Below are 14,435 nucleotides of genomic sequence, written 5' to 3'. Positions count from 1 at the left end.
CTAAAATGCAGAGCGTGAGTACAGTGCGCCTCCTGCTCTGCATTGGATATTCATAAGCCTCCGGGTTCAGAGGATCCAGGGAGGATCCAATAGGACTGTGACCTTAGACACCCACCCACCCACACCCACCCACCCACCATCTATCTAAAACCATTTTAAGCAATCAACCATTTGCATTTGGCAGTATATGATGAGTTTTAATCAGGTCCTGAATTTATCTTATGGTTGATTGCTTAAAATGGTTTTAGATAGATGTTGTGTGTGTGTGTGTGTATGTGTGTGCTGTTTGTTTATATGTTTTTATGTAAATGATTTTACACTTTGTATAATGCTTGTTTTAATGGTTTTTATACTTTCATAAATTCCCAGAGAGCTTCAGCTATGGGGTGGTATAGAAATAACAACAACAACAATAATAATAAAAATAGCAGCAACCTGATTGGAAATGACTCTCTCTGAGGAATGGCAGGAAAAAAGTCATTGACTCTCAGGATATCTGCTCCTCTGGAACTAAGGCTTGGGCCAGGTGCTGAATAGGCTTTCTCTTGGATGATCCAGTGCACCTAGGTCTGCTGGATAATAGGATATTATCATGGATCCTTAGAAGCTTGTTTTTTTCAATTAGAGTTTTTCTTTCTACTTCTTTCTTTTTTTACTTTGGTCCCTCTTTTGTCCCACCAACAAGTCCGAAACAGTTTGCAGGGGGGATCTCTTGGCTGGGCCTGCTGTCCAAGCAGTGAGAAGTGCCACAAAGCCTCAGAACGTCACTCTCCAGGTTTTAGGGCCAAGCGTACAGCTCAATCACCTGCATGGAGCACTCTTGAACCGCTGCACTTTCCCCACAGTTGGCTGATAAATGGTTGTTGTGTAACACAGTAGTTTACTGAAGAGATGAGACAAAATCCTGAATTTTCTACACCTGCTTCTTTATTGCCGTGTTTTTCCTGTTACAGAACAAAATACATGTAATGAATTTTGATGAAATATCCTAAAAATAGTTTCATCCTTTAAAATGTTTAGAAATAGCTTCTCTTTTGTTTTCATTAGAGAGTGCTTTGTCTGGCTTATGGCTTGTTAATGTAAATCAGATTACAGGTGGTTTTTAGACTGTTCTAAGACTTTATACGGTGTTCTAAAAATCTTATTCGGTCAGTATATTGTGTACACTTAGATGTTCATTTGTATGACTGCACGCCTTTTTCTTCTGCTTATGGCACACATAATTGAGCGCCAACATTAGCAACATTTGACATAACTTTTCCTATAGTGCAGAAGAGGGCAACCACTCTTGGTCCAGGGCCTGGAACATATCCTGGACAGAGCTGGCACGCTGATCCAGGTGCTTAGGAATATATCCTGGACCAAGGTGATGAACTGATCCAGGGGGAAGGGACTCAGCCAGCGATTGCAGGAGCCCCAGCTGAGTGGTGCAGGGAAAATCCCTAGCTGATCTCCAACCCTTTCCCACAAGGGAGTGGGGATTTAGGAGGGCAGTGGGTAGGGGCTGCATGCCAGATAGTGCCAGAGTTTGCCTCCCTTGCTATCAAAAGAGGACTGTCTCCCCCGCTTTTCTCCATAACTAATCCAATTTTCAGTAGGGAATGGGCATCCTGAACACATCATAAAGCAGAATATCTGCTAGTTCCCACCCTCCTTTAATCTGATCTGCATGCCTTCTATGCACCAGTATTGATTTGACAGTGCTGTGGGCCAGTGAGCCATCCCTCTGTTTTCTTTTGCTTCTTTGGAGTGATTCCCTCAGGAACTTTAAAGGATGTCTTAGGATTGCAAGTTCCTTCTCTTTTCCTATAAAAAACTGATCCACCTACTTCCAGGCCTAGGATAAAAATAAACACTGAAAGTAAAACAGTTTGTCGTTGGTACATGACAGACTGCTAAGTAGTTTTGTTCTTAATCTATAGTGGTTACTGTGACAAAACTTGAGAAGACTAGTCTGTATGCAAGGTGCTAATCTCCTAAGAGGATTTACTCAGGTTCATCCTTTTTCACTGCAGAGGTTTGGCCTGAGTGATGATTGATCACTTTCTAGTCCCATTTATTAGAAAAAGTTTATTCTGGATTTCCTGTTTTCTAAGTAGATTTGCCCAGAAGGCAGATCTTTTGAATATTCAAATATTGGCCTTTAATAACTATGTAGAATCTGACAGGTTGGGCATTTTTCCTCATTAAACTCATTTAGAATATATTGGTATCGGGCAGAATTTATAATTTCATTTCTGTATAATCTTGTAAAATAGTAACTGGCTGACAGCGGTCTAGTGACTCAGTTTTGTTTGTAGCCAAAGAAATTGAACGATAGATGGATATGCCAATTTTCCAATTTATAGAGCCATTTATTCTGGCCTATGATTAATATAATGAGGAAATGTTTCCATTTCTCATATAACTTTAGCTGATTTAAATGCCTATTCTACAAAATGAAATCAGTACAATGGACAACATCCACATTGGATGCCTTAAACCTTCAGATCTGTCACTTGTATTTTTCCTGAATCTTGCATAGAAATTTCAGGAACATTGAAACCAACAAACATTTTAAATAACACCTATACATATTTAGGCTGTGATGGGTCAGAAAAGAGGATAAAAGCTCCCTTGGAATTATCTGTTTTCATTGGAGGGAATGTATCTGCAACATTCAACTATCTATACTCTTGATTTTCAACATCTTTATTTCAGGTGCTATTTGCTGCACTGGGTCTTAATTAGTTAATAACATTAGGCTATTTTGGCTACTTTGTTTATATGTAGAATATGCCACTCTAATAAATAGAACAACCGTTTAAATAAACTTTTAAATGCCCATACATGTTTAAAGCAATCCCACTTATCTAAGGGCCTTGCTAGACCTACCTGATAATCCGGTGGGGATTAGGGGCGAGGCTGCGCTGCAGCTAGTGTGGGCTGTCGCCCCTAGCTAGACGTAACATGCAATGGGGTAAGGGAAATCCCTGTCACGTCGGCCATTTTTTTTAATCTTAAAGGGGCCATGTGCGCAGGAGCGCACCAACGAAAAGGTAAGTCTTTTTAAAATAAATAAATAAAGGGTTTCCCGCTCCCTCTGCCCCTGCTCCCCCCACAATGTCTGATGCCCCCCTGCTCGCTTGCCTGTCTGCCCCCCGCTCGCTCGCCCACCCCTGCTCGCCATGTCTGCCCCCCGCTCACCCGCCTGCCCGTCCCCAATCTCCTTGCCCTGTTCTTCATCCCCCCCATCCCCGATCTCCTTGCCCTGGCCCCGTTCTTCTTCCCCCCATCCCCAATCTCCTTACCCTGGCCCCGTTCTTCTTCCCCCCATCCACCATGTCTGATGCCCCCTCCGCCCCCCCCATCCATGATCTCCCCACCCTGGCTCCGCTCTTCCCCACATCTCTCCCGCCGGGTCCACTCTCCCCCTGCCCCATCTCCCCCCTGTGATTTTACCCCCCCTGGCCTGATGGGCACAGCGCTCCTATGGAGCGCTGTGCCTTGTGCGTGGCTTTTCCCAGCTACTCGTGAGTAAGCCGTGTAGCCGGGAAAAGCTGCGGAACCAGCTAGACCTTCTGCAGCCGTGGGCTCGGCCCGGGGCTGCGGAAAAACCGGGCCACAAGTGGATCCGGTTATCCCAGGTCAAGGGAGGGTTTAGCCTGGGCTGACCCCGGGATCCCCTGTGCGTCATCTGCACGCACAGGGGTGAGCCCGGGTGTCAACCTGGGCTAAACCCTCGTCTAGCAATGGCCTAAGAGAATCTCTAAATTAAGGAAAAACCTGCACCCTTACCAGGCTTTTTTCCCCCTCGAGTCTTTCCATGTTATCTTTCAGAGAGTGACCAACAGCAACCAATGATTTGTAATTGAAACCTTCCCGTCTGGGCAATGTTGAATGAAGTTGAATGAAACAGCACCATATATTGGCAGAATTAATCCTGTGATTATTTTAAATACCAGATTATCTCTGGGGTGTTTTTTTTTTTAGCAAGATTTCCAGGGGAAAGTGTGGGAGACATCCTGGAGGTTGACAGTGCCATGTAAAGGACCCACCAACTTCCATGAGTGGCCAATCATGAGTGTGCAATAAATTGCTCATGTAGAGAAGTCCTAAATCTAATAATATTTTTAGTTCATTATTTCCCTAAAACTTTACTAAGCAGTAGCAAAAGTTATGTGAGCTTAATACCTATTTTTTCATTAGTTAAAAGTAATTGAAAAAAGTGGAGGTCTGTGGAGTGGGATGAAGACTTCAGAACATATTTTACAAAATACATTGTTTAAGCCAATTCAAATTTCTCAGAAGAAATTATTAGACTGAAATAAATTTTATTATTTTGAGTGATATGAAAGTTTGTGGGGTGTTTTTTTTAAAAGGAAGTATATATTAAACAGTGTTTCATGCTCCTCTCTCGTGCAAGCACTGAGTCATTACTGACTCTTGGAGGGACGCCAGCTTTCGCTGATGTTTTCTTGGCATGCCTTATAGAGGGGTGGTTTGCCGTTGCCTTCCCTGGCCGTTGTTACCTTTCCTCCAGCTAACTGGGTACTCATTTTACCGACCTCGGGAGGATGGAAGGCTGAGTCGACTCGAGCCGGCTGCCTGAAACCAGCTTCTGCTGGAATCGAACTCAGGCCATGGGGAGAGTTTCAGCTGCAGAAACTGCTGCTTTACAGCTCTGCGCCACACGAGGCTCTGTTTCATGCTCAGTAGATCATAAATATAGATTCTGTCCTTGATGTTGCATTGGCTTATTTTCACTGGTAGAGGAATATTGGGGTTAGCTGGTATAGCAGCATCTCTACCAAAACTTAACTTCCCCACCACCACACACACAACTAGAGTATCCTAATAAAGGATTGTGCCTCTGACATCCCACTGCTAAGAAAATGTTTGTGGAAGCATAGCTAATTGGATTGATTCATTATATGCCTATCATCAGCTGCATTCCTCAGTGTGGTTTTGTTGTTTATTCGTTCAGTCGCTTCCGACTCTTCGTGACTTCATGGACCAGCCCACGCCAGAGCTTTCTGTCGGCCGTTGCCACCCCTAGCTCCCCCAAGGTCAAGTGAATTACTACAGCGTTATGATCATTGGGAGAAAGATGTCAGACTTTCAAATTATATAACGTAAATGGATAGCATGTAATGAGCTTTCTGTTTCTTGGCCTGGGCAAAATTTTCTTTCAGCCAAGGAAGTATAGATTACAGAAGGCACTGATTTGGAACATGAACTTCAGAGCAGTCCTGTGATGGGCCAAACCTGATGTTTAGACTGTGCGCACATATTGGAACCAGTTGTTTTATGTATGCATGTATTTCAACATTATATCCCATGCTTTTCCCATTTTGGCTCAAAATAATTTAAACACCATCTTCACCCCACCCACCCACAAATACATGCATCGGTACAAGGGTTGCTAAAAAAAAAGGCATAAAAATCAGGAATCCTGATCAGATTCATTTGACTAATTTGATTTTGCTGAATGGGCCTACTGATGCAACAGCTCTATTCAAGCTAAATGTGTGGGGCTTCACTGGCATTTGGGAGGACAGCCTTACTTACTTTATTTTTGCAAGCCTAAGATGCATTGATTCACCTTAAACAAACAATAAAAGAATGAGCTGTAAAGGAATTATTCATACTGATTTTAAGTGAATAGACTGCATAATTTTAATAGAAACAGTGTTTATTAACACATGCGATTGCCTGACTGGTTACATTTTTTTTTAATATTGCACTATAACATTGTACATTCCTTTAAAAAGAAATTAGCAAACACTGCTGGAATTCTTAAAGACAAATGCTTCAATATTCTGGAACTTTAGAGGCCTGTGAGTTATTAAGACTTAATTTCCACATTCTTTCTAAAGATTGGGGGTGGGGGTAATGAGTGTCTTAATAGGTAGTTTCAAAAAATGCAAACATGTGTGACATTCAGTTCTAGACTTCTATTAGAATATTCTCTAATAGAATTTAAATTAGTAAATTATTGCACAGAAATGCCAAGGGTTGCCTCCTTAAAACCACTCAGTTTATTGTGTCCCAGATTGCAGTTTGCTGACTTTGTTCCAGAATACTCATTGGGAGTTACTGAAAACCACCGAGCCCCCAATCTGTACAGGTTTGTGTTGTTTTCTGTTTCTTGAGGACATCGCTCTCAAGTTGGGTATGTGAAAGGAAGAGGAAACAGGTGCTCAAGCTCCTTGCCAGTTCTTGTTCCAACAAACCAGTGTTAAATCTGCAGTTTTACACCTGAGCTGGGCTTTAATGTACATTGGGGGTAGGCAAGCTAGTGCCCTCCTTATATTTGGATGACAACTTCTTTCAGCACCATCCAGCATGGCCAATAATCTAGACTGGCTCAAAATATCTGAATGGCACCTGGTTGCCAAACCTGATCTGGATTATTAAAGGTTAAGATTAAATTGCCAAGTGTTAGTGTCCTGTTTCAAAGATGGAGTCCTCTATCAGTGTGTGTGTGTGTGTGTGTGTGTGTGTGTGTGTGTGTGTGTGCAAAACACATGGCTTCTTCTAACTGGCTAGACCTAAGGATTATCCCAGGCAAATGGAGGGGTCGTCCCTGCCTGCTCCCGGGATCCCCTGTGTTTCATTTGGATGCACAGGGATGATCCCGGGACAATCCCAGGATATAGGCCTGGTCTAGCCATGGCCTGAGAGTTCTGCCAGCAGCGACATTCAAGTTTATTGTAGTAATGAACAGCAATAAGGTGCATGGCTGAGAAGCAGCTTATTAAGCAGTTCAAGAAATTCAAGCAATGGAGACACAGAGAAGTCAGATTCAGTCTGAAGCCATTCATGAAATCCAGTTCAGGTCACGAGTTCAGGATACATGGAGCATGCATGGATATTGACAACAGAAAAATATGTTGTTGCCAATGATGGCTTGACCAGCCCTGACCACCTAACTCCTAGCTGCAACTCATTAGCAAGTTTTCTGGAGAAGCCGGATATATAAAGAAGTCTTCATAGAGTCAGATTCCCAGACTGCAGCCTGACGCTTCTTGTAAGGTACTGCTCTCTGCACTTCATACATCATCTTTCATGAGGGCTGGGTGGACTCCATTTCTGGCTCAGAATTCGAACCATGTGGTGCTGTCATTTTGCCCCCGCTTTAGCCAAGGAACTTGGTTTACTTGAGCTCAAGGACTCTTCTTCCTCTGAGAATGATCCAGCAGCAGCATCTCTGGAGAGTGTCAAATGTGCCCCCCTCCCCACAAGAGGGAGGCCCCCACCTGACATTCCAGAGGAGCCTGTCTTCTCTTCAGCTGCACATTCGACAACGTCCGGAGATTCTGCTTCTGGATTTTAGATTGTAAGCCATATGGCAGATGGTCTTGTTTTGTTTTATTCTGTACAGTGCCATGAACATTGATGGTGCTTTATAAATTAATAATAATAATAATAATAATAATAATAATAATAATAATAATAATAATTTCCAGAGGAAGAAGAGTCCTTGAGCTCAGGCAGACATTATATTAAAGATGAAGCAAGATCTTTTTTTTTACTCTTGGGTAAGCATAGAAGGCCTGATCTGGATTGGGAATCTAGCATGGGGGTAGGGGGACTTTTACCCTTTCCCCCACTGCAATTCCAGTATGAATCAAGGGCCCCTTGCTTGCAGTTTACAGTACCAAGTAGCATTTAATAGATCACTATGTGGCACTATAAATAGCAGGCATGGGGGATGTTCAAGATTGGGACCATGCCAGGGGGAAATGATTAACCATCCTACCTCCCATACTAGGACCTCAATCCTGATCACCCTTCCTGCACTTACACCAAAGTAAAAAAAAGCATAGCTGCTTACTCTGATTTTAATGTAATGTTGTGTTTTGGCCCTCAGAGCAGCTGTACAAATGAGCTGCAAAACAAACTTGTAAAATTGTTTGACTATGCCACTACTACTAGGTGTTTTCAAAATGAAAATTGAATGAAGATTTGCTGATGGGCAGAAGAGGATGGTGGATTAGATTCAAAGAACCTCTTCCAGATAGTAAGATTTTGTTTTGTTTTGTTTTTACTACTTTGTCTCATCCTTCAGAGAGAATGGGCATGATGTGGCATGTAGTCAGGCAGCAGTAAAATTGACTTTTTGTAAGGTCCTCTGTTAGCAGCACATCATTGCTGAGTGCTTCTTTCCATTGCCTTATCTTGCAGTTGCTTGGAAGCAATGGAAGCAAGCCAAAGGCATGAAATGTAGCCAAGACTATGTCCGTTATTAGAATGGGTTTGTAAGTTCAGCAGGACCTGGAAGTTACTCCTAAAAAGAACATGTTCTTCTTAATAACCATACACTTATGCTGAAATCCTATATGCACTTACCTAGGAGTAAGCCCTAATGAAAGCAGTGAGACTTGCTTCTCAGTAGATTGTGCTAAGGGAAAAAGAAAGTAGGTGGTAAAGGATGCCCACTTCAGAGGCAGTATGCCACTGAGGATCATTTTCTGAAGAGCAACACCAATAGAGATCTGTTGCCTTCATGCCCTGCCTGTGGGCTTTCCTGAAATACCTTTCCTGAATATATTTGCAAGATTAGATGGACCTTGGCCTGATCCAGCAGGATTCTTCTTATGCTATGTATATACAGTACATCCCAAGGGTAAAAAGTAAAGAGTAAAACTTATTTAACTCATGTATAATTGTAGTTAAGGCCTTTTTCTATGTATGAAAGAAGTAGTGAGATGTTCTGTTTGAGATTAATTTAACAAGAATCATTGGCACTGTACAAATGGCTTTTTCATAGTATATTTATCCAATCAGCTAGCCAATTAAAACAATTCACAAAATAGTGGCCTGGTTCAGAAAACACACTAAACCATGCTGCTTAACCAATCAGCATGGTTTAGCATGTTATGTTTTAAAGCTATTTATTTATTTATTTATTTTTGTTTTGCTAAATTAATGATCCTTTGAGTCTGTTTTTCCTAATACCTTTTGAAATACTTGCTATATAAATAATCAATCATTTACCATTTTAACTGAATATAAAGTATAATTTGGGTTATAAAGTCATCATAATGGCTGTTGCTCTACCTAAGATTGATAAATTCATTTTCCCATTGGTCTGTTAAATGTACAAATACTTTATGCAAAAGTTGATTATTTCCGAATATCTTCTATAAAAGGAACATGTTCAGTGTAGAAAATGTAAAGAAGCAGGGTGTATATTACTGCTCTTATGCCAGCGTTGATTCCTATTTCTCTATATTTTAAATTGATAAACATTATAAATCTTTGTTTACTCTGGGAAAAGGACTATGACAGATAAATGATAATTACCATAATGTCATATATATCAAAGTTTTGGGTGAAATTCTGGGGTTCATTCTGGAAATGTATTCATTGATAAAAGTGTCTAGCAAAAATAAGATCTTCGCTGAATGAGAAAATGATATTACTTCTTAAAGGGTTTGTATGATAAAAATGATGTACCAGGACCAACTTTTGTATTTCTCGTGAATGAAAACTACACCTGAATGGCAGTAATGTTGTGGGTTATTTTGTTCAACTTGATGGCTTATAATGAAACCCTATATATTTCTACTCAGAAGTAAGCTCTCTCCAGTTTAATGGGAATTACTCCTAGATATGTGTGAATTAGGATCACAGTCTTAATATTTACTTTGCAGTGATCATTAGCTAGCCTTATTTGATCACTGCAAAATGCATTAGATATGTCTTTGGTTTCTCTTTATTTTTGTCTACTTATGGATGTACAAAAAGGAAATTATTATCACTGTAGTTTTTTTAAAAATATATACTTAGGTCTTTCAAAAAAAAGGGAGCAGAGTGCTGTATATTGCTTTATTTAGAGGAGCTAGATGGCCCATCATTAGCCCTTTTATGTGTATGGCTAATGGTGAGCAAGGCAGCTTACCCAAGCTGAAAATTATCTTTGTTTTCTTGCTTTCTACTCTCATGCAATTTCTGGAGCACAGCAGTTTGATAAAGGTGTCACCTGCACAATAGTAGACATAGGGTGACCATATTTTGGAAATCAAAAAGGAGGACAACATGGTCGCCTCCCAAAGGGGCGTGTCCAGTACCAAGGGGGCGTGCTCACCCAAACATAGCCTTGGTTGCGTCTGACAAATCTGTTCTACATAACATCTTAATGTTAAAATCGCTGAAATAAAGAACAAGTGAGAGATTCAATGTATCTGAAATTAACTTCACTCACTCCTACTTTTGTAGGTTTTGCTGAACTTTAAAGTGTGTTACATTCTCCCCTTCCCTCAAATATCTTTTCTAACTGTATCTTCACTCATTGCAAGCTGCTGTTGTTGTTAACAGGGTTTGCTACCAGCCCCAGATCTGTTTCAAATTTGGTATGGCTAAAGCTCTACGTAAAAGCTATCATGGTGCCAACTTTCAGCTCTTTATCTTTAAAAATGACAGTTTAAAAAATAATAATTTTAAAACCTCATTTTTAAAAAATTCCTAAAAAATCAATGGATGAACGGGTCTGTTTCAAATTTGGTGTGGCTAAAGCTCTACCTAAATCCTATCCTGGTACAAAGTTTCATCTCTTTATCTTTAAAAATGACAATTTTAAAAATAATAATTTTAAAACCTCAATTTTTAAAAAATTCCTAAAAAATCAATGGATGAAGGGATCTATTTCAAATTTGGTGTGGCTAAAGCGCTACCTAAATCCTTTCATGTTGCAAAGTTTCATCTCTTTATCTTTAAAAATGACAATTTTAAAAATAATAATTTTAAAACCTCAATTTTTAATTTTTTTAAAAAAAATCAATGGATGAACGGATCTTTCAAATTTGGTATGACTAAAGCCCTTCCTAAGAGCTACCAATGTGCCAAGTTTCATGTCTTTATCTTAAAAAATAAGAGCTACCAATGTGCCAAGTTTCATGTCTTTATCTTAAAAAATGAATTTTTGTTAATTCCCATTTGAGCTGCTCTTTGGAAAAAAAAATGGATTTCCCCTCCCCCTCCCGGATTTGCCATCAAAAAACCTGGGCAAATCCGGTCATATGGTCACCCTAGTAGACATCTCCTCTGGCTTTGGCATAATTTTGGATCACCCTGCTGTCGTTTTTAAATATACTATAGGCTGGTCTTCCCCCTCCCCCAGTGTAATAGCTTCATTCTGCAACCTGTGAAAGAATTTGCTAGGAAATAAAATGTTGGCAGAATGTACAGGTTGCTCCTTCATCTGTGACTACAGATAAAATGTTAGGTTGAGGTGTTATGTGCAGATACATATGGATACATCCCATCGAGTTCAAATTACTGCAGATGACAAATTATTCTAAATTAAAAGCTTTGGCCGAAGTCCATCCTCTCTGTATACAGAGAGTAGAGTGGAGGCTTCCTACATGGTTGAATGCTATCAGGAATGATAAACAAATGTTTTCTAATGTCCTGTATACTCTGCTATAGTAAATGGTACTCAAACACCAGTTAAATCCGAATATTTTAGTGAGTTCTGTGACTCTACATCAGAGTTTGAACAAACTGGCTCTGATGGCATGTTAAGTAAAAGCAACCTGGCTTTTGAAATAGAGCTACTCTGGGACTGACCTTAAGCTTCGGCACCCTGCTGCTGGACTCCATAGCTCCTCGGGGGTTTGGTGCAACACCTGCTCTTTGCTCCAGAGTTTGGGGCTGCTGCCCTGGGGCTGCATAAGGGCATTTGCATTGCACTGCAAGAGCTGTGCAAAATCCAGTTGCCTCCCTTGAGAAGGAAAGAGTATTGTCCTGTATGTAGCAGCTCAAGCAACTGCTTCTGCTCTAGCAGCCAGGCATACGGGCATAAGAAGAGCCCTGCTGGATCAGGCCAAAAGTCCATCTAGTTGAGCATCCTGTTTCCCATGGCAGCCATCCAAATGGTTTTGGGAGTCTTGCAAGTACAATCTGAAGGCAATAGCCTTCTCGCATCATTGCTCCCCAGCAGCTGGTCCTGAGAGACGTACCGTCTCCGAAAGTTGGAGGCTTGCTACCAGTGTCACTAGTCAGCTGCAACAGTTTGTTGTGCACTCCTTATTCTTTGAATCAGGCTATTAACTAGTGGAAAGCGCTCTTTGGTATATGCAAGCTGATATATGGAATTGCATGGAAAAGTTTGCTAATGGCCATTATCAGACCGTTAACATGACCAAAGTGTTATGTATTATAAAAGGAGTTAAAATGTGGTCAAAAATTAGCTCGAAGGCATTTTAATTCTGCTTTGGCTCTATTTCCTTTACGTCTCTATATCACATTTTTTCCACATTTATACACATCATACCCTTGTAATTGAACTTGCATGAATCATTTATTTACAGGCTGCACTTACGGGTAATATCTGTCCAGGGAATTCATTTTTTATTACGGCTGATATAGCCATTATGATGTCATATCATTCTCTGTCATAAAAAGATTGGCAGAACAAAATTCCTCTCTCTTTATTATTGGTAACTCTTCATTGTCTATGATGTTTGTTTGTGAATATTACTCTCATTTCTGTGGCTAATATTCTATTTGGAATTTTCCAAAGAGAGATTTTTATTGGGTCAATTAAGATACTGTCAATTAAGATATCATCATCATCATCATCATCATCATCATCATCTAATAAAATACACCTAGAATGTACCAAGTACTGTATATAGATTAAAATAAGATAGTTCCTAGCCAAAGGCTTAAAATTCCCAAAATATATGGCAAAGAAGGAAAAAGGGAGATGGGGGAGGGGAGAACAATGAAGAAGAAAACAAGCACGCTCACACTCTAGTTAATAAACTTTCAAGGTTCTTATATTGATCAGATGAGATGAAAACATTTGAGGGAGAGGAAGGGCTTGTGATGACCTTGGGTTTGGAAAATCAGCCTTACCCTAAAGAGGACTCTAAACTCAATGAAACAGTGGTCACCCCACTCCAGGGAGAACAGTCAGGACCCCCTGATACATCTCCCAGAGCCAAGTGCTTTGCCCTTATATTAACCTCAGCCTCCAAAAATAGCTCACCTGGTGCCTTTCAGTCCCTCAGCCACATAGAAGCGCAAGGCTATGGAAATGAACACAGGCCCATTAAGGTTTGCACTCTGTACCCAGTGGGAGGTGGAGCTTCTGAGAGACCTGAGCTGACCGGCCTGCTTAAGCATTCAGTGGCTGCTATTCCCTTGCTGGAGCAACAGTTCCTTTCAAGAGGAGCTATCCAATCCTAGCATAGCACTTTCCAAGGTGCTCTTGGTCTCTGTCTTGATGTGCTCTTTTTATCTGTGCTAACTGCTGAGTGACGATGACCCTTGCCTCACAAGTCATAGCTTCTTGCTACCAGGGCCTCCTCAAGCAACGAAGGACCAACTGCTTCCTCCAGGGTCCAGCTCAAGCTAGGCCAATGCCAAATGGAGCTGATATCTCAGCAGAGCTAATGAAATGGCCCTTGCAGTCCCAGATGAAGCTAGATGGAATGATTGCTGTTGTTGTTGTTGTTGTTGTTGTTGTTGTTAATGGAGGGCAAGAACAAATGGAGTTGCTCTTTCAGCAGGGCCCATGAAGTGGAACCTGCAGAGTTTCTCTTCTTCAAGCTGTTAAAAACATGATGGCTTCATAAATGTCCTGTATCTCCCTCAGCTGCAGCCAGATGGAATGGCTGCTGATAGGTTCCAGGCCTACTATTTGCAAAGTCATAAAAAAGGACACATCATAGCTAATAAATGAGATTCAAGTAAGAATTATACCTGTCCCTATGAATAGTACAACCTGGGTTCAGTTCGAACTGTGTTTCTGTTTTCCAATATGCATTGATATTTTCACATTACCATGTATGTAGCTGGCATACACAAGGAATAAACTTATGAGAAGAAATTTAACATGGGGTTCTTTCCAAGAACAAAGCTGCTCTTCCTCAGGCTGTTAAAACATGATGGCTTCATAAATGTTGTTTTCTGAATCTGCCTTAGAAAATTATTATACAAGAATTGAAATAGTGGTATTTTAAGACTGTTGTAATCCAAGAATTCTTAGCACTTCTTTAAGGCACAAGTATGAGAATTGTCTTACTGGACCAGACTAAGGTCCATTAATTAATTAATTAATTTTATATATGGCCCAATACCAAAGGTATTTTAGCCCCCCTCTCTCTGTACTAAATCCCAATACTTTAATGCATTTGTATTTTTAATGACTTAAAACAACTAGAAGGCCCAATATGAGAGATTGCTATTAAGGCATTCAGATTAGTGTCATTAGGCATAGATTAAGTTTTGCCAATAAACCAGTCTCAATCTTCTCTCCAGTGGCCATTTTATGGTGCTGGATGGTGATAGAACTGAAAATTATTTACCATTGCACTTCGTATCGAATCCTTTTAAAGACCCAAACCTCACAATCGTCCCACAAGTTCTGATCTTTTGGAAAGTCACTTTGATGGCCTGAGGATTGTACAAATCTTTAATAATAGCTGATGTGGTGTTAA

Source organism: Elgaria multicarinata, chromosome 9, assembly GCF_023053635.1.
Source record: "Elgaria multicarinata webbii isolate HBS135686 ecotype San Diego chromosome 9, rElgMul1.1.pri, whole genome shotgun sequence".
In the NCBI taxonomy this organism is placed as follows: domain Eukaryota; kingdom Metazoa; phylum Chordata; class Lepidosauria; order Squamata; family Anguidae; genus Elgaria; species Elgaria multicarinata.
The sequence above is the reverse complement of the archived record's forward strand: the minus strand, read 5'-3'. Positions refer to the sequence as shown.